This window comes from Dendrobates tinctorius, unplaced genomic scaffold (genome assembly GCF_039654945.1).
Source record: "Dendrobates tinctorius isolate UK_male_01 unplaced genomic scaffold, ASM3965494v1 ptg000035l, whole genome shotgun sequence".
Taxonomy (NCBI): domain Eukaryota; kingdom Metazoa; phylum Chordata; class Amphibia; order Anura; family Dendrobatidae; genus Dendrobates; species Dendrobates tinctorius.
In genome coordinates, this window is record NW_027361703.1 from 54,132,620 (window position 1) to 54,156,138 (window position 23,519).

A 23,519-nucleotide genomic window follows, 5' to 3' on the forward strand; every position below is an offset into this window, starting at 1 on the left:
ATTGAGAAAGTTAATGCAACGCTAGGTACATTGCAAAGCAGCTCCTTAAGACAAGCGAAAGAGCCAAGTGGCTTAAGAATTTTTCCTGATATGGAAATTACTATATCAGTTATTATTTATCTACAGGTGGTTATAACAACAGCCTGGTTCAAGAACTACAACCATCAATGGAAGGAAAAGAACCAATGATTAAACCTTTTAGGGATTTTAACAATATGCCACAGGATAAACAAGTAATCAGTTTGATACCTGTCATTAATTTAACAACAGGATCTCCATTTTTACAAGATAGTAATAATTCCTTGAATGACAACCTTGATCCACTTTCGACCAAAGTAGTTAACATTGTTCAATCGAGCGTGAAAGCTGTCACCAGTATCCCCGTTCCATGAAAAGCATTGGTTACTTATGTACATAAAGGACAAATCTTGCACAATTTGAATCACCTACAGTGAAGAAAAGACCTAATATGAAGAAGAGAAAACGGACAGTACTTGTTAAAAAAACAACAGGGATTTGCAAGTTCTCTCAGGCACAAGAAAATATTAAAGTTGTTTTAGGTATGCTGTCTGATGAAGTCTCTCTATGTAAAAAGAAGCGCATATCCCAAAAATTACACCGAGCTATATTGCAATTAAGAAAAGCACATACAAGGGTTCAAAAGTCTCTGCAGCTTGTGTCAAAAGCTGATGAGAGGACGAAATTTGGACAAATCTTCCAGTGTACAGAAATTTGACTGTGTTAATCAGAAAGAAGTAAATGTAAAACAGGTTGAAAGTATAAGTTGTCAGATCTTACAGACTGAAGATCCTTCTACAAATATGAAAGCTGCTGACATCCAGAAGTCTCCAACGGTAGACAGAAAAGGTCTAAGTGAATCTACCCAAGTGATGATTAATGGGGCTTCAGTGCAAGATTCAAAACATATCAAAGTAAATGGCAGTTCCCCAACACAAAAATTACTTACACCTCCATGCAAAATGTCCGTTTTCTCCCCAGAATCCCTGGAAGATCATTCTAGTTTTTCCATTGTTATTGTATCAGATAAAGAAAATACTGTTCCTTCCCTGAAATCGTCTTCGGATGGGAAAGAAAAGCATTCAGTGAACTGTGAAACTAAAGGCAAAGATCGTACATTGCAATATGGTGGATGTAAAAGAAGTCATGCTTCAAAAACATTATTTTAAAATGTCAGAAAAGTGAGTTCCTCCCCTACCAAAATCATTTCTCAATGTTCAAACTAAAAAATCAGATTGAAAATCACATAGAGTTAAGGAGAACTGCCTGAAAGGAAAAAGAAGCAAAGAATCAGCATCTGTTCCACCAAAACTTGCTAACACTTCAAAATTGTTGATTTAAAAAATATCAGTAATTTTGCACAAAGCAAGTGATACAGATTCCTTAAAATCACTGCAAGATTATAAACTAATGTGCCAGAAAATGATGAATGCTTTCATTAAAGCTTTTGAGAAGAAGCAGCAATGCAGTCTGAATGACGTGATTGTGGACAGGAGACTGTTAGATTAAAAAAAAAATAACACATCTTTCATATGTACCCTGAAACCTAAACCTGTTGAAGCCTTTCTTTAATTGCAAACAGTAATGGAAACCCAACAATATGTTGAGAGCAGGATGCACTATATTGAAGGACGACCAACATTTTGTAGTTTTTTGATGGTATGATGGGTCCCTCTATGCAGAATTATTTACAGGAGAATCTGGCTATCAACAGCAATCATATCTTTATTCAGCCTTTCAAGAAAAACTTAAACTTAACCCATTGAGTACTCTGGATAATCATTACAATCAACTTTCCCAGTATCTCCAAGCAATTAATGAAACAAATAGCTGATACTATGTATTTCAGAAATACAAGAGAGAACTGCAAGAATGTGAAGATGTTCTAAAACATAAATGTGAACATGCTAAATTTTCCCTTACTCTTCCATTAAGCTGTGGAGTAAATATTGGAGATACAATAGATGATCTGACAGCCTTGCAAAAAAGTACTTTAGAGATAATAACAGCATTTACTAATCTTCCTGTTTATAATCCAGGAAAGAAGGAACATGCAGTCTCCCTCCTAGAATTTATCTCTGCAAAAATTAATTACATTAAGTCCTCTGCATCTACAAGCATTCATATGTCACGTTTTGGTATTGAACACTTACCATTTGATGCAGCCAAAGTAATGGCTTTTAATATTAGAAAAAAATATAGTGGCAAAAGATATATTTGTAATGAGCTACTGAGCCAAATTAACCACATTGCTTTAGCAAAGTTATATGAAGTGTATTGTGTCCAATGTGAGCAACCAGCCAACACAAAAAGGAGCTTTTCAAGTGAGGTTTTTAATGTGCGCAAATGGTCTAAAGTCTTTGGAAACCATGATGTGCTGTTGTTTGGAAATATCATTGACCAAGCTCGATGTACAGATCCAGATTTTTCTGAAGATTATGATTTTTGAATTCAATCATCATCTGGAATTTCCTAGTACATGCTTCCAGATCTTACAGGAGTGCATTGTAGATGAAGTCCTAATTCAAGAGACCAATGTTCTACAAATTACTGAAAGGCAGAACAAATCTACAACTCTTTGAAAGCCTGAAGCTGTTGAAGCATATATTGACTAAAGGCCCCGTCTCACTAAGCGATCTCAGTAGCGAGATCGCTGCTGAGTCACAACTTTTGTGACGTAACAGCGATCTCACCAGCGAGATCGCTATGTGTGACAGCGATCAGCGAGCGGCCCCCCTGCCGGTATCGCTGATCGCTGGAAGAAATCTCTGGACATTTCTTTGGTCGCTGGTCTCCCGCTGGCCAGCATGCATCGCTGTGTGTGACAGCGGGAGACCAGCGATCAGGTGTAAAAAATAATAAAAAAAATAAAAAATATAGTTATTCTCACCTTCCGACGTCCCGTTCAGTCATCCTGCCTCTCTCCACGCTCCGGTCCCAGTGATCCTTTGCACAAATGACCGCGAGACTTTGTTATCCCGCGAGACTGTGACATCTCGCGGTCATTTGTGCAAAGGATCACTGGGACCGGAGCGGGGAGAGAGGCAGGATGACTGAACGGGACGTCGGAAGGTGAGAATAACTATATTTTTTATTTTGATTCTATTTTTTACAGGATGGCTAGCGATGCCGGGCGCTCGGCATCGCTGTGCTGATCGCTGGTGAAGCTGTCTGTGTGACAGCTCACCAGCGATCACATAGCGACTTACTAGCGATCCTGACACCTTGATATCGGTGTCGGGATCGCTGGTAAGTCGCTTAGTGTGACGGGGCCTTTAGCAATGACATAAGAAACAGTAAACTTCCTCAATTGTCTAATGGCTTCAAAAAAGAAGCAAGTGAGAACAAAGAGATTACTCTGGTATGATATGTCTCTATTTTCCGATTTGATCCACAAACAAAGTAGAGTATAATCCTATTTGCAAGGAAGCATCATGCCTAGTGCAACAGATATCATAGACAACACAATTTCAGATATAAAGTCAGAATTGGAAATCATATCCAACCACTCAGATTCAATTAATTACTCCTATGCCTTGCAGATAATGACAAGAGAACTTTCAGAGCTTTCAGAAATCACACATTTCATGAAGTCTAAGTCTGCAATCTCCACGTAAATCAATTTGTCAACATTTGTTGCACCCCAATAAGCCATTGAACCCAGGTACTGGATAGGTCCATGAAAATCCACTGCACATTTTGTACTTCCATTCTGTTTTCTTATGCATTTATGTCCTGATACCAAGTCATATGCACCCCAATAAGCTTTTGAACCCACAAACTGGAAGGCCACATGAAAACCCACTTCACAGTCTTTCATTGGTCCTGCCATACAGTTTCCTTATGCATTGAATGCAAGGCCCGCCTTGACCCAAATTTTTACGCACCACAATTCCCCCTTGGACAAAACATGGAGGAGGGCCTCCTATACAAAAAAATTCCCATTACAAAGGAACATGTCTCCTAGACTAGTAATTCCCATACACACAGTGCATGGCCTGACAAATATTTCCCCATGAGGGTTACATTTCTTACAAGTATACTAGGGTCATTTTAGACACCCGTGACAAAAAAACTGGACTGCCTTTGGCAGCATGAAAGATGGGAACCATGGTGATCTTGTGCCGGAGAATGAGAAGACATTGATGAAGGCCTCAGTAAAACCTTGGCCCAATGTAAAGGAGCTGGTCTCCTAGACTTGGAACGCCCATACACACAGTGCATGGGCTGACAAACATTTCCCCATGGGGGTTACACATATTGTAAAAGTATACTATGGGCATCCTAGACACCCTTGCCAAAAATTAAACTAACTGTAGCAGCCCAGAACATGTTAACCCTGGTGATCTAGTGGTGGAAAATGAGGAAACATAATGAGAAATCATACTGAAATCAAACAAATAAATAAAAATGGTGAATCTACCAATGACAGAAAATAACAAAAGGGAGGGGCAAAACAGGTTCAAAGATATGAAGCCAGAATGTGTCCATTGAGATATGTTTGTCCCTAGCAACAGCTCAGAGACAGGGATATAATTAAAAATAAAGTGACTTTTGCATCATGGAATACGTTGACCCTGGTGTTCTACTGGTTGTGGATGATGAGGATGAGGATAAGCAGTAGGATAACACCAAACAGACCCAATCATGTAGCAGATAACCATGTGTGAGTGTGAAGAGGTGCATGAGAATACACCTCCCCAACCAAGGAAAAAAATTAATTTGAGGTTATGTTTCAATGTTTTCATTCGGTGGTGTACAGAAGTCTTGGACAATCCAGCCCCTGTTCATTTTTATGAGTCAGCCTGTCTGCATTGTCAGTTGACAGGCGGATGCGCTTATCTCTTATAATTCCACCAGCGGCACTAAAAACACGCTCTGACAGAACACTAGCAGCAGGGCAGGCCAGGCCAGGACTTCCAAGGCGTAGAGAGCCAGCTCATGCCACATGTTCAGCTTGGATACCCAATAATTAAAAGGCACAGAGGAATCACGGAGGACGTTTATACGATCTAAAAGGTATTCCTTCACCATCTTTCCAAACCTTGCACTTATTGTGACACCACCCCTTGCCTCAGTGGCAGCATGATGTGAGGGTGTGAGAAAACTGGCCCAGAACTTTGCCATTATTCCTCTGGGTAATCTTCTCTGATGAGTCTAATTTTCAGCTTTGCCCAACACCTGGTCGTCTAATGGTTAGACAGAGATCTGGAGAGGCGTACAAGCAACAGTGTCTTTAACCTACTGTGAAATTTGATGGAGGATCGGTGATGATCTCGGGATGCTTCAGCAAGGCTGGAATTGGACAGGTTAATCTTTAGGAAGGACGTATGAATCAAGCCGCATACAAGGTTATCCTGGAAAATCAGTTGATTCCTTCTGCTCAGGCAATATTCCCCAACTCTGAGGACTGGTTTTTCCAGTAGTACAATGGGACATGCCACACAGCTAGGTCAATCAATGTGTGAATGAAGGAACACCACATCAAATCGCAGTCATGGTCAGCCCAATCTCCAGACCTTAAAAGGAAGATAGTCACAAGCCATCAAACAAAGAAGAACTGCTTAAATTTTGGTACCAGGAGTGGCATAAGGTCACCCAAAAGCAGTGTGAAAGACTGGTGGAAAGCATGCCAAGACGCATGAAAGCTGTGATTAAAAATCATGGTTATTCCACAAAATATTGATTTCTGAACTCTTCCTGAGTTAAAATATTAGTATTGTTGTTTGCAAATGATTATGAACTTGTTTTCTTAGCATTATTTGAGGTCTGCAAGCACTGCATTTTTTTGTTCTTTTGACCATTTATCATTTTCTGAAAAAAAAAATGCAATATTTAGTTCTTGTAAATTTAGAAGACATCTTGTCAGTAGTTTATAGAATAAAAGAACAATTTACATTTTACTCAAAAATATATCTATAAAGAGAAAAATCAGACAAACTGAAAATTTTGCAGTGGCTTCTTAATTTGTGCCAGAGCTGTATATATATATCGTACATATGTCATATATATATATATATATATATTAGTGATGAACGAGCATGCACGCCACTTCTTAATACTCGCCAGAGCATCTCATTGCTCTAGATGGTCGGAGCTCGTCGAGTATTTCCGAGGTTGCTCGGCGGGAGCTCGGGTTCCCACCCTGCATGTTGGGCGCTCTTTAAAGAGCCAATGAACATGCAGGGATTGTCTGCCACACACTGTAATGTCGCAGCCATGTTGGTTGTTGGCATTACAGTGATTGGCTGGCCGCACAGCGTCATCAGGTCTATATCAGACCTGGCGCCGCCATGCTCGTCACAGTCTACTACAGAATCAGGCAGTGTAAGGAGAGTTGCTGCTGAGCTAGGGAGAGATTTTATTGATTCTTATTTAGTGTGGGTATACCATATAATATTCACATATCCATCTCAACTGACAGTCCTTCTGAAGACTAATAAAGCTGCAGAGATATCAGTGCTAGGCAGACAGGCAGTGTTCTGTATGTGGCAGACTGCAGTGGATATAGCAAGAGGGTCCATTCCAGTTCTGTCTGTTGCTGCTATAACAGATATTTGTAGACATACCCCCGGTAAAAGGGGCCACAAATAAGTTTTTGTACAGGCCAGGTATTGAAAACTGGTTTGTCCATCACACTGATAAAAGACAAAAAGTGCACTCAAAATTTCGCCTTTTCTGCCTTCCCTTTAAATCTTGTTGCAGTGTGTTAGAGAAGTTACACCAGTTTGCTAGTGAAAAATAGTTACTTACAGGCCAGCTACTGAAAACTGTGGCTTGTCTGTCACACGGATCAGAGATAAAAAGTGCAATCCAAATTCTGCCATTTCTGCCCTCCCTTTAAATTTTGTTGCAGTATGTTAGCAAAGTAAAAATAGTTACCTACAGACCAGCAATTTCAAACTGTGGTTTGTCCATCACACTGATCACATATAACTGCTATCAAAATGCTGCCATTTCTGCCCTTCATTCAATTTTTGTTGCAGTGTGTTAGTGAAGTTATTGACACTAGTTTGCTGGTAAAAATAGTTACCTACAGGCCAGCTATTGAAAACTGTGGTTTGTCCGTCACACGTATCAGAGATAAAAAGTGCGCTCAAAATTCTGCCATTTCTGCCCTCCCTTTAAATTTTGTTACAGTGTGTTAATGAAGTTATTGACACCAGTTTGCTGAGAAAAATAGTATCGTACAGGCCATCAAATTCAAACTGTGGTTTGTCCATTACACAGATCAGAGATAAAAAGGGCTCTCAAAATTCTGCAATTTCTACCCTCCATTTAATTTTTGTTGCAGTGTGTTAGCGAAGTTATTGACACCAGTTTGCTGGAAAAAATTGTTACCTACAGGCTAGCAATTTCAAACTGTGGTTTGTCTGTCACACGGATCACATATAACTGCTCTCAAAATTCTGCCATTTCTGCCCTCCTTTTAATTTCTGTTGCAGTGTGTTAGCTGTTAGGCATTGGGTTCCTGCAGTGGTTCAACAGGAATTCAGAGCCTCACATTCTGCGGTCTCCCATTGTCTTTCGACCACAGAGGAGATTGCTCAGCAATCCTGGCTTCCCAGACCCTCTGCCCAGACCTGCTCTGTGGGGCTGGCTATTGCTGCCACCTTTGAGTCAGCAATGGCAATGCAGGCTGCTCAGCAGCAAATCGCTCCAGAGGCTAAGCCCTTCTGTCGCTCCACTGTGCATGCTCACGAGACAATTTCCCATTAGAGATCGGGAGCCACATGTCCAGGACCTTCTCCAGATCTGATTGGTCCATCTCAGGGATCTGGAAGCTTCCGGAAGGTCCTGGCTATAAAAGGTTTGTATGGCGGCTCGGCCATGCACTAGTATAGTCTCTAGTTGCTACTGTGTGAATGGTGATGGATGTATGAACCTGCGAATGACTCATTAAGGTCCCCTCCCTCTGATATTACGAGTGTGTATAGGGACTTAGCTATAAAGTCAGCGCCAGCCAGTGGCAAGCTACAAGCCACTACAGCATCCTCCACAGTGCTAGCGTCCGACAGTGCGCCTGCTTCCGGGCATTGTCAACTAGCGGCAGTGTCTGTTGCTGCGCTGCAGTCTGCAGCTCCTCTTGGCGTCCGCAGTTGCAATGCCGCACACACGGTAGGTTTAGACGGACACAGACCCTCTGCCTAGGGCCCTGCTCCTGTGACCATATACCGTGCTTGCACTTTTCTGAGACCTATGACGCTAACAGGCTCAGCCTTTTTGTGCTTTTCATTTAAGACATCTCTGTGAGTAAACAGAGATCGCTCAGCACACCTGGGTGACGTTCAACCCACGTGCGTAATACCACCATATTGTATGTCCGCCATCAGCTAGCAGCAGTGTTAACACCTTCTGCACGGTGGACCCCGGGCAGCAAACGCACTTTACGTTATTTTATATTTAGTGCATTCTGCCATCCCTAACATTAGCAAAGTTATAGGCACCAGTTTGCTGGTAAAATAACTACCTAGAGGCCAGCTATTGAAAACTGTGGTTTGTCCATCACATGGATCACATATAAGTTCACTTCAAATTTAGCCATTTGTTGTGAACGTGGAAAATATTGTCCTCCATTTAAAATGGGCAAGGTGTGTGGCAAGGGACAGGGAACTGGAAGTGATGGTGATGGTGAATGCAGAGGCTGAGGCCGAGGCCATGGCTTTGGGCAAGCTGAAATTGTGCCACAACAAACACCCACATTTTCTCACCCGACCTTCCTGTCCAAATTACTTGGGGACTGCAGCACACCACTACTGAATCCAGAGCAGTGTGAAAATGTTGTTGGTTGGATAATGCTTCCAGTCACTTTGCCACCACCACCAACCTGTCTTCCACGTGGTCAAGTCTCAAGTAGCCATGAGTCTGCACCACATATTACTCTCCCTGATCCTCCTTCCTCCCAAAATGCCAAGTGCCCGGAGACAACTGATCCCACACTTGGACACTCCAAAGAACTGTTCACTTTTCCATTTATAGATTCAAGCCTCTCGCCCAGTCCACTTGAAGTGGGGCAAGAGGAGATCGCATGTAGAAATGCACAAATATTTGAGCAGCCATGGTCACATGGTCACATGAAGGCAATGGTGGGAAAGTGTCACAAGAGGTGGACGAAGATGAAACACAATTGCCAGAAAGTCAGGAGGAGGACCAGGGTGCGGAAGTGGAGGACGAGGTGGTGGATGATATAGTAACTGACGAAAGCTGGCAGGAGGACATTCAGAGCGAGGAGAGCAGCACAGAGGGGAAGGGGGGCATAGCAGCCAAACAGGCAGGAAGAAGCAGAATGGTTGCCACAGACAGAAGGCGGGCAACCTTTCCCCGTGACACCAACACAATGGACATTGCCAGTTCAACTGTTAGGTCTTCCCGAGTATGGTTGCTTCTTAAAGAATCTGCTGATAACCCCAAAAAGGCCATTTACACCACCTGCCAGGCCATCATCGGCAGGGGTAGCAAAACTACCAGCCTGGCCACCACCAGCATGATCAGGCACATGGCAGCAAAGCACCTGACTTTGTGGGCCAAACCCCAGGTTCTAGGAAGTGTCTGCAGGTCACAACACTGCTTCTTCCGCTGTTGTGTAATCCCCTATCCATGGTGCATGCGAAGATGCCTCCTGCCCTGCACCTGTCATTGCACACACTTAACTAGCACCATCAGCAAGCATGTCCACTTCCTTGTCACAGCGCACCATTCAGTTGTCCATACCCCAGTTCTTGGAAAGCAAGCGCAAATATGCAGCCAACAGCACACAGGCTTCACTACTAAATATACATGTTTTGCAACTGCTTGCACTCAAAATGTTGCCTTTTAGGCTCTTGGAGATAGAACCTTTTCGTAAACTGATGGCGGCAGCCCATGTGCTTAACCTCAAAACCTACCTGGAGCTGCCAGATCTGCTTGTCAAAGTACGTCGCCTCTGTGCCTATTTTAGAAAGTCAGCTAAAGCTTCCACCACCCTTGGCATGCTTCAGTAGTGTCTGCAGCTTCCAGCTCACCAACTGTTGTGTGATGTCCCCACGCGTTGGAACTCAACACTGCAGATGTTGGAAAGGATTTGTGAGCATAAGAGGGCAGTTGTTTACTGCCAGCATCATCAAGGCCATCGGTATTCAGTTCAGACTCCACACATAAGACCTCAGGAGTGGACATGGATGTCAGACATATGTCTTCCTCATGCTGTTCCCATGTCATTTGAGCACTGTTCCCATCAATTTCCACAATTCCTAGTCCCTCTGCAGACCGCCAGGGTGGGCCACTGGAAAAATGCTCGAGTTTCCCATAGACTTACATTGGGCTCGTTGTTAGGGTCGAGCACCCAAGCATTCCAATTTGCTTTACCCGAGCAATGAGTACCCGAGCATTTTAGTGCTCACCCATCACTAATATACATATATATAATTAACTATATATATCTATATCTATCTATAGAAAAAAAAGCAACATCCTTGAGAAAGGATTGCCATATCCGAAACGTTGCCACGCCACTAGGCTATTAAACAGTTCACACCACTACTATTTTGGTGCTGCTTTTTTTCTATTATCTAAGGACAATAAGGTGTCTGGAGAAGTGTGCACTACTCTAAGGTATTTTGTGCTGTTCCTATTTTTTACACATATATTTATCTATATACAGTATATATATCTACTAGCTGAAGAGCCCGGCGCTGCCCGGGCATAGTAACTAACTGTGGTTAGTTATAGCAAATTATAATTATCCTCCATCCCATAGTCCCGTGCCCATATACCCATCATACATATCCATGATCCCATAGGCCCATGCCCATATACCCATCATACATATCCTCCATCCCATAGTCGAGTGCCCATATACCCATCACACATCCTCCATCCCATAGTCCAGTGCCCATATACCCATCATACATATTCGCCATCCCATAGTCGAGTGCCCATATACCCATCACACATCCTTCATCTCATAGTCCCATGTCCATATACCCATCATACATATCCACCATCCCATAGTCCCATGCCCATATACCCATCATACATATCCGCCATCCCATAGTCCCGTGCCCATATACCCGTCATACATATCCTCCATCCCATAGTCCAGTGGCCATATACCCATCACACATCCTCCATCCCATAGTCAACCATTATGTCATCATAATGAGCGGTGGGGTTTGCAACCTATGATGACATCTGCATCGCCATGGCAACCATTATGACATAATAATGAGGGGCGGGGCTTGATATACACACTTTTTCCCCATTATGTAGATGGGGCAAAATTGTTTGGTGAATTGGAACGCGCGGGGTTAAAATTTCGCCTCACCACATAGCGTAGGATGCTCTCGGGGTCCAGACGTGTGACTGTGCCAAATTTTGTGGCTGTAGCTGAGACGGTGCGGATGCCAAACCCGGACATACATACATACATACCCACATTGAGCTTAATATATTAGATATCAAAATCAGTGTTTACTAAATACCCTGTGTTATTTGTATGCACTATTTTTACTTATACAGGGTATATGTTCATTTTGTTTCTGTCTTGGGTTTGTCTGATTCTTAAGGGGTTAATGCAAGGTGTCAGTGATGCTATTTTGACTTAATTAGATTAATTCAGTATTGTTGTAATACATTTAAGATTGTTCACAAACACTGTGTTATTGTACAGCTAACATGACTTGCTGCTGTATACATACATACACACACTTGAGCTTTATATAATAGATATCTATCTACACTGCTCAAAAAATAAAGGGAACACTTAAACAACAGAATATAACTCCAATTAAATCAAACTTATGTGAAATCAAACTGTCCACTTAGGAAGCAACACCGATTGACAATCAATTTCACATGCTGTTGTGCAAATGGAATAGACAACAGATGGAAATTATTGGCAATTAGCAAGACACACTCAGTAAAGGAGTGGTTCTGCAGGTGGGGACCACAGACCACATCTCAGTACCAATGCTTTCTGGCTGATGTTTTGGTCACTTTTGAATGTTGATTGTGCTGTCACGGACTCTACAACCCACACAAGTGGCTCTTGTAGTGCAGCTCATCCAGGATGGCACATCAATGCGAGCTGTGGCAAGAAGGTTTGCTGTGTCTGTCAGCGTAGTGTCCAGAGGTTGGAGGCGCTACCAGGAGACAGGCCAGTACACCAGGAGATGTGGAGGGGGCCATAGGAGGGCAACAACGCATCAGCAGGACCTCCGCCTTTGTGCAAGGAGGAACAGGAGGAGCACTGTCAGAGCCCTGCAAGACGACCTCCAGCAGACCACAAATGTGCATGTATCTGCACAAACGGTTAGAAACCAACTCCATGAGGATGGTCTGAGGGCTCGACGTCCACAGATGGGGGTTGCGCTCACAGCACAACACCGTGCAGGATGATTGGCATTTGCCACAGAACACCAGGATTGGCAAATTCGACACTGGTGCCCTGTGCTCTTCACAGATGAAAGCAGGTTCACACTGTGCACACGTGACTGACTTGACAGAGTCTGGAGATGCCGTGGAGAGTGATCTGCTGCCTGCAACATCCTTCAGCATGACCGGTTTGGCAGTGGGTCGGTAATGGTGTGGGGTGACATTTCTTTGGAGGGCTGCATAGCCCTCCATGTGCTCCCCAGAGGTAGCCTGACTGCCATTAGATACAAGACAAGATCCTCAGACCCCTTGTGAGACCATATGCTGGTGCAGTTGGCCCTGGGTTCCTCCTAGTGCAGGACAATGCCAGACCTCATGTAGCTAGAGTGTGTCAGCAGTTCCTGCCAGATGAAGGCATTGAAGGCATTGAAGCTATGGAATGGCTCGCCCGTTCCCCAGACCTGAATCCTTTTGAACACATCTGGGATATCATGTCTTGCTCCTCCACCAATGTCACGTTGCATCACAGACTGTCCAGGAGTTGGCGGATGCTTTAATCCAGGTCTGGGAGGAGACCTCTCAGGAGACCATCCGCCACCTCATCAGGAGCATGCCCAGGCGTTGTACAGTAGGGAGGTCATACAAGCACGTGGAGGCCACACACAATACTAACCCTCATTTTGACTTGTTTTAAGGACATTACATTCCACTTTAATTTTGTGTGTGACTCCAAATCCAGGCTTCCATTGGTTAATAAATTTGATTTCCATTGATTTTTGTGTGATTTTGTTGTCAGCACATTCAACTTTGTACAGAACAAAGTGTTCAATGAGAATATTTCATTCATTCAGATCTAGGATGTGTTATTTGAGTGTTCCCTTTATTTTTTGGAGCAGTGCAAATACATTTTATATATATATATATATATATATATATATATATATATATATGTATGTGTGTGTATATATATATATATTTATATTCATATACTGTACATATATATATATTTACTGAATATATTAATGTCTCTGGAACATGTGTAAACCACTTAACCATTTCTCCTACTGTCCGATCCATGTGAATGATCTTACAGAAAACCATATTCTTGCCACAGAAACAACCACCATAAGATGATTAGAACAAATTCTAATCATAAAAAATTAAATATGAGTAATATACACCCTGTCACAATTTGTTTGTCCTTTCCTTTGTATTTTTTATGTTAAATTTACAGATTATACAGTGGGTACGGAAAGTATTCAGACCCATTTAAATTTTTCACTCTTTATTTCATTGCAGCTATTTGGTAAATTCAGCTTTTCTTTTTTAATAAATTTGCAAAAATCTCAACATTTCTGTTTTTTTCAGTCAAGATGGGGTGAAGAGTGTACATTAATGAGAAAATAATGAACTTTTTGAATGTAGCATATATAAAGGACTTGTACATTGTCATAATAAAGGACAACTGTACAATGACATTATTATTCCAGAATATTAACAACAGTGTGAATACAGTGCTATAAAAATATACAGACCATATCTTGCTTTATTAATTACTTAGTAATGGTTACTGGCTTTTATAGGTCTTATATCATGGTACAGCAACTTTAGAATACTATTGGTTCTCTTAACTACTCTATTGATGTTTTAACTCTGTCCTACAAAAGGCTCCATAAGCAATCGCTCAGTAAATTTTCCCTATGAATTCTATTTTTGAATAAGTCAATAAGTTCTATAAAACAACTATCTTTCATTTTTGAAAACATCTAATTTATAAAAATCTAAAAAAAATTATTCCCACATTTTCTACAGTCTTGGAATGGAAATTTTGAGTTTATTACATCAGTATTTATAAATATAAAGTTTCAGCTGCCACTATTTAAGTTAGGGGTGGTTGAGATAATGGCAGAGTGGATAGTATTATAAATCTTAGAAAAGATCTTAGAGAGTTAATATTTTGAAATTTGAAGTCACTTGTTTCACCAAATTTTCCCCAAAATTTCACAAAAATTAGATTCACAGGGAATAAATTCTACAAATCTCAATACTGGAAATCTTTCAATTGCTCAAATAATGCACATAGCGAGAGGAGAAACAGAGAGAGAACCTTACTGACCATAAGAGGTTACACTCTATAGAAGAAAGCAAATCATAAAGTGTTCAAATTCACATGAAACTGTGAATTTCTGGAAATTCGACTCAAAATCAATCACCCATAGATCGATCCGATCATCTCTAATAAATGTACATAATAACACAACAATGGAAAAGGTAGAGAGGGATCCAGCAGTATGCAGGGGTAGTTAAAAATAGCTTTATTTCAAAATATTTAAAAATGTTGGAAACACATATTGTCTGGCACTATACACACAGAGGCACAGATCAACGTGTTTCGATACTATTCTTCCTCAGATCATCAGGAAGACTAACCTCTGTCATTGCCAACAAAGGATATATAACAAATAGTGATGAGCGAGTATACTCATTGCTCGGGTTTTCCTGAGCATGCTCGGGTGGTTTCTGAGTATTTTGGTGTGCTCTGAGATTTAGTTTTCATCGCCTCAGCTGGATGATTTGCGACTGCTAGACAACTTGAACACATGTGTGGAATGTATGTTTGTTAGGGAATTCCCACATGTATTCAGCCTGTCTGCAAGTCGCAAATTATGCAGCTGAGACGAAGAAATCTAAATCTCTGAGCACGCCAAAATACTTGGAGATCACCCGAGCATCATCACTAATATCAAAATATTGAGATGAACTTTAGTTAATGACCAAATACTTATTTTCAACCATAATTTGCAAAATAAATCTTGCCACATCAGACAAGGTGATTTTCTGGATTTGTTTTCTCATTTTGACTCTCATAGTTGTGGTCTACCTATGATGTCAATTACAGGCCTCTCTCATCTTTTTAGGTGGGAAAACTTGTACAATTGGTGGCTGAATAAATACTTTTTTCCCACTGTATCTAAAATGGCGGTGCTGAAGTGCTTGCTGTGCAGAAACAAAGTAAAATGCATATACATGGCTATTGCTTACAAGATTGTGTAATGGAAAGACCCCAACCTGCCGCCCCTACGCGTGTTTCACCGTGTCTTCATCAGGAGGCCTGTAAACTTACTAAGTAAACTTACTAAGTGGTTAGCAATGTATGTTACCAGATTGAAATGCAAAAGGCCAACATCTGCATAAAGTTTGTATGTTTTCTCCACATTTTTAATTTTTTTTTCTCTGGGCACTCCAATTTACATATTTCAAACATATTTTGCTAGATTATGTGGATTTTGAAAATTGACCCTAGTATGTGTATCTGTACCTATGGGTTTGAGACATCAAATCTAGATTTTTATCTCTTAATGTAATGGAACATCGCGCAAGTTCAAAGTATGCATAAGAGAAAATTATCATCTGCACAATAAGGTATATCCTAAGTATTCTTTATTCTAAGCTCGCGATTCATAATTTGCAGATTCTTGAAGTCACTATTCTTTGTTTACGTTTGGCTTCTGCTGATGTTTTTGCTTCAAATTCAGCAAAATTGTGCATACAATTTATGAATTTTGTGCAAAGACCAAAATTGTTTTTTTCAATCTTTAAAGGGGTTTTCCATTACATTTTCACCCCCCTGTTAAATATCATATCCCTACCAATCAAGATATGTAGTAGCTTAAACACATCTTGGTAAAAATTAACCATTATGTTCGTCAATTACAAATCATGTTTATTTCTCTACAAAAACAGTTACTTTTGTTGCCTGACAGTTAAATACTTGTTTCATAGCATCACTTATTTTTTGCAACCCATGAGTGTCATTTTTATTTTATTTCCATATCGTTCTCGATACTCCTTGACTACCAGCAGCAGAAATTGTTTCTGTTATTCATTTGTTGTGTGCGACTAGTTATATTGTTCCATCAGTGCTACTCCTCATTCTGCACTATCATTAGTCACTCTCATACCTCTGACTGTTTTCTAGGCAGCCTGGTAGCCTTCATCTGCAGACCATAGATCTACATCTTTGAACAGGAATGTTGGTGACATGCCAAAGATGCTAAAAAACCTGTAGGTTTTCTGAGTGGCAAAGTCTTCCAGGTTCTTTGTAACAACTGATGCTGAATCGACAGTTATCTTCTTGAGAGTATGTTCTACACTGGTGTTTGTAGGTCTGTTACCATCAGACGTTTTGTGTCATTTCACATAGCATCATCAAACAAGGAAGGAGTGATCAGTTCCTCAGACAAGTACCATAAGAGTATTTTCAGCTTCTCTATTGTGACATCTGATTGTGAGTTGTTCTGTTCTGTTCCGTGTACAGATAAATGTTCTTGAGTAGCTTGAGATCAATGCATCGAGAGATGGCGCTGACGGCGCCAGGAACCAAGCCTTCACTTAGATCAAAACAGTGAACTGACTGATGTCTGTGATAGCCTTTTCTTTTTCTTCCTCATTTGTCAGCAAGAACTGACTCCTGAACATCCACATTTTTATTGCATGCATGGGCTTAGCCATCCATCTAGTTTGGTGGAATCTAGATGGAGCTCTGAATGATATTCCTATAGATGGAAAACCACCAAGGAAAATAATTAAATAATTCTAGCTAATCCTCGTGGGGTTGGTACTAAATCAGTTATATCTCCACAAAAACTGATTTCAGCAATGTGGGAAACTACTGTTGACATGATCTGATCTGAAAGTGCTGTCTGAAAGGTAGTCAAGTCAATAATATGCCAGTTGTTAATGAACCTGCTGAAGATATTTTTTTTTGACATTTCCACGGACCAAGGCAATGAACAACCACTGCTTCCTGCACTATTTCTAGAATTTGATGGCCGCATGCAAACCACAGCATGTCCTTTCAAAGCTTCTAGTCTATAAGTTTGCAGATGCCATTCCTGAAACCGTGCTGACAGATGACATGCAGCAATATGGTTGCATTTCTGACTCTCCATTCACCAATATTAACCCCTTCTCACTCCAGCCACCTGTGCATGTTTGAGAAAGATCTGATTGACTGAAATCTCACTTTTATATGCACAGTGCTGGATTGTCTGTATACAATTTATTCAAGATTTTCTTTGTTTTTAAGCAATGTTTGACTTCAAAGAAAGAATCAGCTTTGATCCCATAAAGTCTGTATACTCTTTTGCTTTCTCCCCTATCCAGGAGCTGTGGTATGATCAGACAATGTTCCTGCATGGTCAGACACAGCCATCACACAATACTCAATGGTGGCACATTTATAAAATTATCTCAGCACAGGAACATTTTTTTAAACACATCCAATTGTGGAAATTATTATTATTCCAAGATCTATTAATTAAAATGAACTTTGGTCGTGGGGCAATCCCATTAAGCATTAATTTGTGCCCTCAAATTTCAATATTTCTCATATCTACAGCAAGAGTATTCATTAACTTCTTTACCACCTAGCAATTTTCCTTTTTTACGCTTTCATTTTTTTCTCCCTTTCTTCCCAGAGCCATATCTTTTATACTTTTCCATCAATATAGCTGCATGAGAGCTTGTTTTTTGTGGGACAATTTGTACTTTTGAATGATACCATTTATTGAACCACATAGTCTATTGGACAACATAAAAAAATGCAAAAGGAGTGCAATTCCACAATTTTTTTTGAGTATTTTCTTTATCATGTTCATTAAATTCTAAAACTGACCTGTCAATATCATTCTTCAAGTCAGTACGAATACGCAGATAACAAATATGTATAAGTTCTTTTTTATTTAATTGGTTAAAAAAAGCTAAATTTTTAAGAAAAAAAGTTGCCATTTTCCAATACCGGTAGTGTCTCAATTTTTCATTATCTGGGGCTGAGTGAGGGCTATTTTTTTTGCACCATGAAATTATGTTTTTATTGATACCATTTTGGGGTAGATACGACATTTTGATCATCTGTTATTGCATTTTATTGCAATGTTGTGGCAACCCAAAAAAATCGTAATTCTGGCGTTTTGATTTTTTTATCGTTACATCATTATTAAAATTGATTTACTTTATATTTTGATTGAGCGGACATTTCTGAATGCAGCAATATCAAATGGGTATTTTTTATTTTTTTATTGTTTTATTTTAAATGAGGAAAATGATGGGTGATTTAAGCTTTTTGTGTTTTTTTAATTTTTTTAAATATTTTTTATAAACTTTTTTTTTACTTTTTACTGCCTTCAATTGTCTTCTTAGAAAACTTGAAGTTGCAATCGTCTGATCACCTGTGCTGCATATATGTGCAGCAAAACTCATAATCTCGTATGAATGCCCGTCATGTGCCGGCTTGCATAGATTTACATTTATAGGCACAGGGGTCTTCTGCAGACTCCTGGCTGTTATGACAACCCATTGGCTCCCCATGATCACGTGACAAGGGTGCCGATGGACGTGTCTTGTGACGCACTTCTGCACGACAAGTGTTAAGTGCCACTGTCAGTAGTTGACAGCGGAATTTAACTTAACAAATTCTTAACCATAGATCATTTGCTCATAGACCATTGAGCATATGGTCTATAGTTACCGTATACACTTGAGTATAAGCCGAGGCACCAACTTTTGCCCCAGAAAACTGGGTAAGCTTATTGACTCAAGTATAAGCCGGGCATGCATTTTTCCTTCATCCCTGTCCTTGTGTGCATGGCTCCACTGGTCCCTGTCCTGGTATGCATGGCTCCCCCATCCCTGTCATTGTATGCATGCCTCCCCATCTCTGTCCTGGTATGCATGCCTCCCTTGTCCCTGTCATTGTATGCATGCCTCCCCCTTCCCATCCCTGTATGCATGGCAACTTATCCCTTATCCCTGTTTGCATATTTCCTATTGAAAAGAAACAAACAAACATCCTACTTGCCTACCTGCGTGCACTAGGTGCTGGCACTGCATCTCGTTTCGGCCGCTGGCACCTGCAACTCTTCCTACCGAGCGATCAAATGGCCCGGCTTATTAAGGTAATGAATATGCGCTCCACGCCTATGGGAGTGGAGAGCAGTGCATATTCATTACCTTAATGAGTGGGGCCACATGATCGATTGGCAGGAAGAGCTGCAGGCACCGATGACCAGAACGAGATGCATTGCTAGCACCCAGGGTGCGCAGGTAGGTGAGTATGATGTGTCCTGGAAGCCGGCGGCTGCTGCTGGCACTGGCCTCCCCATCGGCTTTCTGGGACAATGACTTGTGTATAAGCCGAAGGGGGTGTTTTCAGCACAAAAAAGTGCTGAAAACCTCGGCTTATACACAAGTATATAAGGTAAGTATATTTATAATGCAATATCAGCACACATGTTTGTGTGCTCATGTCCTCATGTTTTGTTCTTCTTTGCATGGTGCTTGATTAAGAAGCTTACCATGGCTGTGTACTTTGGCAACTATGTTTTACTTTATGCCTCGATATGTACACTGGGTTAGTTATCTAAATGCTAGCCTTTCTTAGTGTCTAGCAATATTTGGCAGTCTCTCTGACATTCATTTGCTTATTGCACACCTCAATCTACCATTACTTATAGTTTATATATTTTTGGAACATATCTTTGGTATATTTATGTGTACATCTCTTTTGTTTTGCAGCATATGTAGCACTTTTTTCTGGTATATTTATGTGTATATAAATCTACTATATTATGTATTATGCACTATATCCAGCACTTTTTTACATATGACTTACATCTGTTAAGCATCTTTCTTACACAAGTTTATGAAATGCAGTAATTGATAAGCAATTTTATGTTATTATTTGTATCATGTTATAGGGACACTCTCCTTTTACTTAGTGAGTAACAATATGTACGTTTTTTAATCCTTTTGTGATATTTTTCCTTGCTTAGTTTATATTTATGATACTTAATAAAACTTTACAATTTTATTTATCATTAGTTGTCCTTGAATATTTTGAAGTCATGTAACTTATTTGTAGGATTCATTTTCTGGTTGGACGCATGACTATATAACGTGATTACATTTATGTGTAATAAATCTTTTGCAATGTGTAAAAATGGTGGGCATTTCTTGGTGAATCACGCAAATTAAATCTCAAAATTATGTGAATTTTATAAGATTTGACTGAAGTTCAATTCACATTGAATCATTATGATCATCTCTAATATCCAAATTTCACTAATATTTACTCTGTCATATGAAAAATGGTGGCTTAATAATATAAACATACATAAAAATAATGGGACCCCAAAGCAAACATCCTATTTGGACCACCCCCTACCAGCCAAAAAAGATAAAAGCATAACTCACATCTTTACAGCCCTTTAAGCCACTTAATAGATACCCCTTTCACAGCCCCCATAAAGCATGATGCCAACAAAAGTGTCCTCCAAACACTGTGTACCCTTACAGGGAATTATTCCATCCTACCCTCCATGTGCAGTTTAATTACCTTACAACACATATAATGACCTCACATTTCCTTCACGTATTATTAGGCTCCCACAATCCTCCTCACACAGTATTATGGGCACAATAACCCTAACACGGCATGATGGCCAAAAACACAGTCCTCCCACACAGTATGATGCCATCACTGCCCTTTCACAAAGTACCATAGTGCCCCATACAGTATAATTGCCCACACCCATTTCTCTGTACAGTAAAATGACCATCACACAGAGCTTCACACAATGTGATGGCCCCACACAGAATGATAAAAGCCCACACAACATAATGCTACCCTGCACAGTATAATGGCTCCCCACATAGTAATGGGCTCATTACACAGTATGATGCCCACCACACATAGTATAATGGATGGCCCCTAATACAATACAATGGCCCCCACAGAATATTTCACACAGTATACTGGCCCCATAGTATAATGGCCTTCACACAGCACTCCACACATTGTAATGGCCCATAGAGCCCTGCATACTGTATAATATTCCCCCACACAGTAAAATGACTCCACACACATCTTAATGGTCTCCCAGATAGTATAATTGGCTCCCACAAAGCCTTCCAACACTATAATGGCCTTGCACACAGTATAATAATGCCTACACTGTGTAATGGCCCTCAACACTGTATTACAGTTGTGGCCAAAAGTATTGACACCCCTGCAATTCTGTCAGATAATACTCAGTTTCTTCCTGAAAATGATTGCAAGCACAAATTCTTTGGTATTATTATCTTCATTTATTTTGTCTTATTATTTTGTCAATTGTCTTAAATGAAAAAACACAAAAAGAATTGTCCTAAAGCCAAATTGGATATAATTCCACACCAAACAAAAAAAAGAGAAAAATCATGTGATGCTTCTCTAATTTGTGCAATTAACAGCACCTGTAACTTACCTGTGGCACCTAACAGGTGTTGGCAATAACTAAATCACACTTGCAGCCAGTTGACATGGATTAAAGTTGACTCAACCTCTGGAGAAAACCATGGAGAAAAGAAAGAAGACCAAAGAACTGTCTGAGGACTTGAGAAACCCAATTGTGAGGAAGCATGAGCAATCTCAAGGCTACAAATCCATCTCCAAAGACCTGAATGTTCCTGTGTTTACCGTGCGCAGTCATCAAGAAGTTTAAAGCCCATGGCACTGTGGCTAATCTCCCTAGATGTGGACGGAAAAGAAAAATTGACAAGAGATTTCAACGCAAGATTGTGCGGATGTTGGATAAAGATCCTCGACTAACATCCAAACAAGTTCAAGCTGCCCTGCAGTCCGAGGGTACAACAGTGTCAACCCGTACTATCCATCGACATCTGAATGAAAATGGACTGTATGGTAGGAGACCCAGGAAAACCCCACTTCTTACCCCGAGACATAAAAAAGCCAGGCTGGAGTTTGCCAAAACTTACCTGAAAAAGCCTAAAATGTTTTGGAAGAATGTTCTCTGGTCAGATGAGACAAAAGTAGAGCTTTTTGGGCAAAGGCATCAACATAGAGTTTACAGGAGAAAAAAGAGGCATTCAAAGAAAAAAACATGGTCCATACAGTCAAACATGGCGGAGGTTCCCTGATGTTTTGGGTTGCTTTGCTGCCTCTGGCACTGGATTTCTTGACCGTGTGCATGGCATTATGAAGTCTGAAGACTACCAACAAATTTTGCAGCATAATGTAGGGCCCAGTGTGAGAAAGCTGGGTCTCCCTCAGAGGTCATGGGTCTTATAGCAGGACAATGACCCAAAACACACTTCAAAAAGCACTAGAAAATGGTTTGAGAGAAAGCACTGGAGACTTCTAAGGTGGCCAGCAATGAGTCCAGACCTGAATCCCATAGAACACCTGTGGAGAGATCTAAAAATGGCAGTTTGGAGAAGGCACCCTTCAAATATCAGGGACCTGGAGCAGTTTGCCAAAGAAGAATGGTCCTAAATTCCAGCAGAGCATTGTAAGAAACTCATTGATGGTTACCGGAAGTGGTTGGTTGCAGATATTTTTGCTAAAGGTTGTGCAACCAAGTATTAGGCTTAGGGTGCAAATACATTTGTCTGGCCCATTTTTGGAGTTTTGTGTGAAATGATCAATGTTTTGCTTTTTGCTTCATTCTCTTTTGTGTTTTTTCATTTAAGACAAATTAAATGAAGATAATAATACCAAAGAATTTCTGATTGCAATCATTTTCAGGAATAAACTGAGTATTATCTGATAGAATTGCAGGGGTGTCAATACTTTTGGCCACAACTGTATAATCCTCACACAGTATAGAGCCCCTTACACTGTATAATGGCCCCGGCACAGCCCTCCATACAGTACAATGGCCCCCACACACAGTCTAATGGCCCCCACACTGTATAATAGCCCCACCACAGCTCTCCACACAGCCAGTATAATGGCCTCCCATATAGCCTTCAAACAGCATTATGGCCCCTACATAACCATCCAAACAGTATAATATCCCCAAATAACCCTCCAAATAATATAATAGCCTCCCATACAGCCTTCCAAACAGTACATTGGTTTCCACATAGCCATCCAAACAGTTCAATGGCTCCCACATAGCATGATTACTCCTGTGAGTACAATGTACAGGAAAAATGAAACAAAGTATTCTCCTCTCACCATTGCCCATTGCTCTGTGCTCTGAAGCTCTGCACAGCGATCACGATGTAGTGACAAGATCGCATCCTCTGCGCTGAGATGTCAGAGCTCAGTTGCACAGAGATATTGATGGAAGAGGGAGATCTATGGA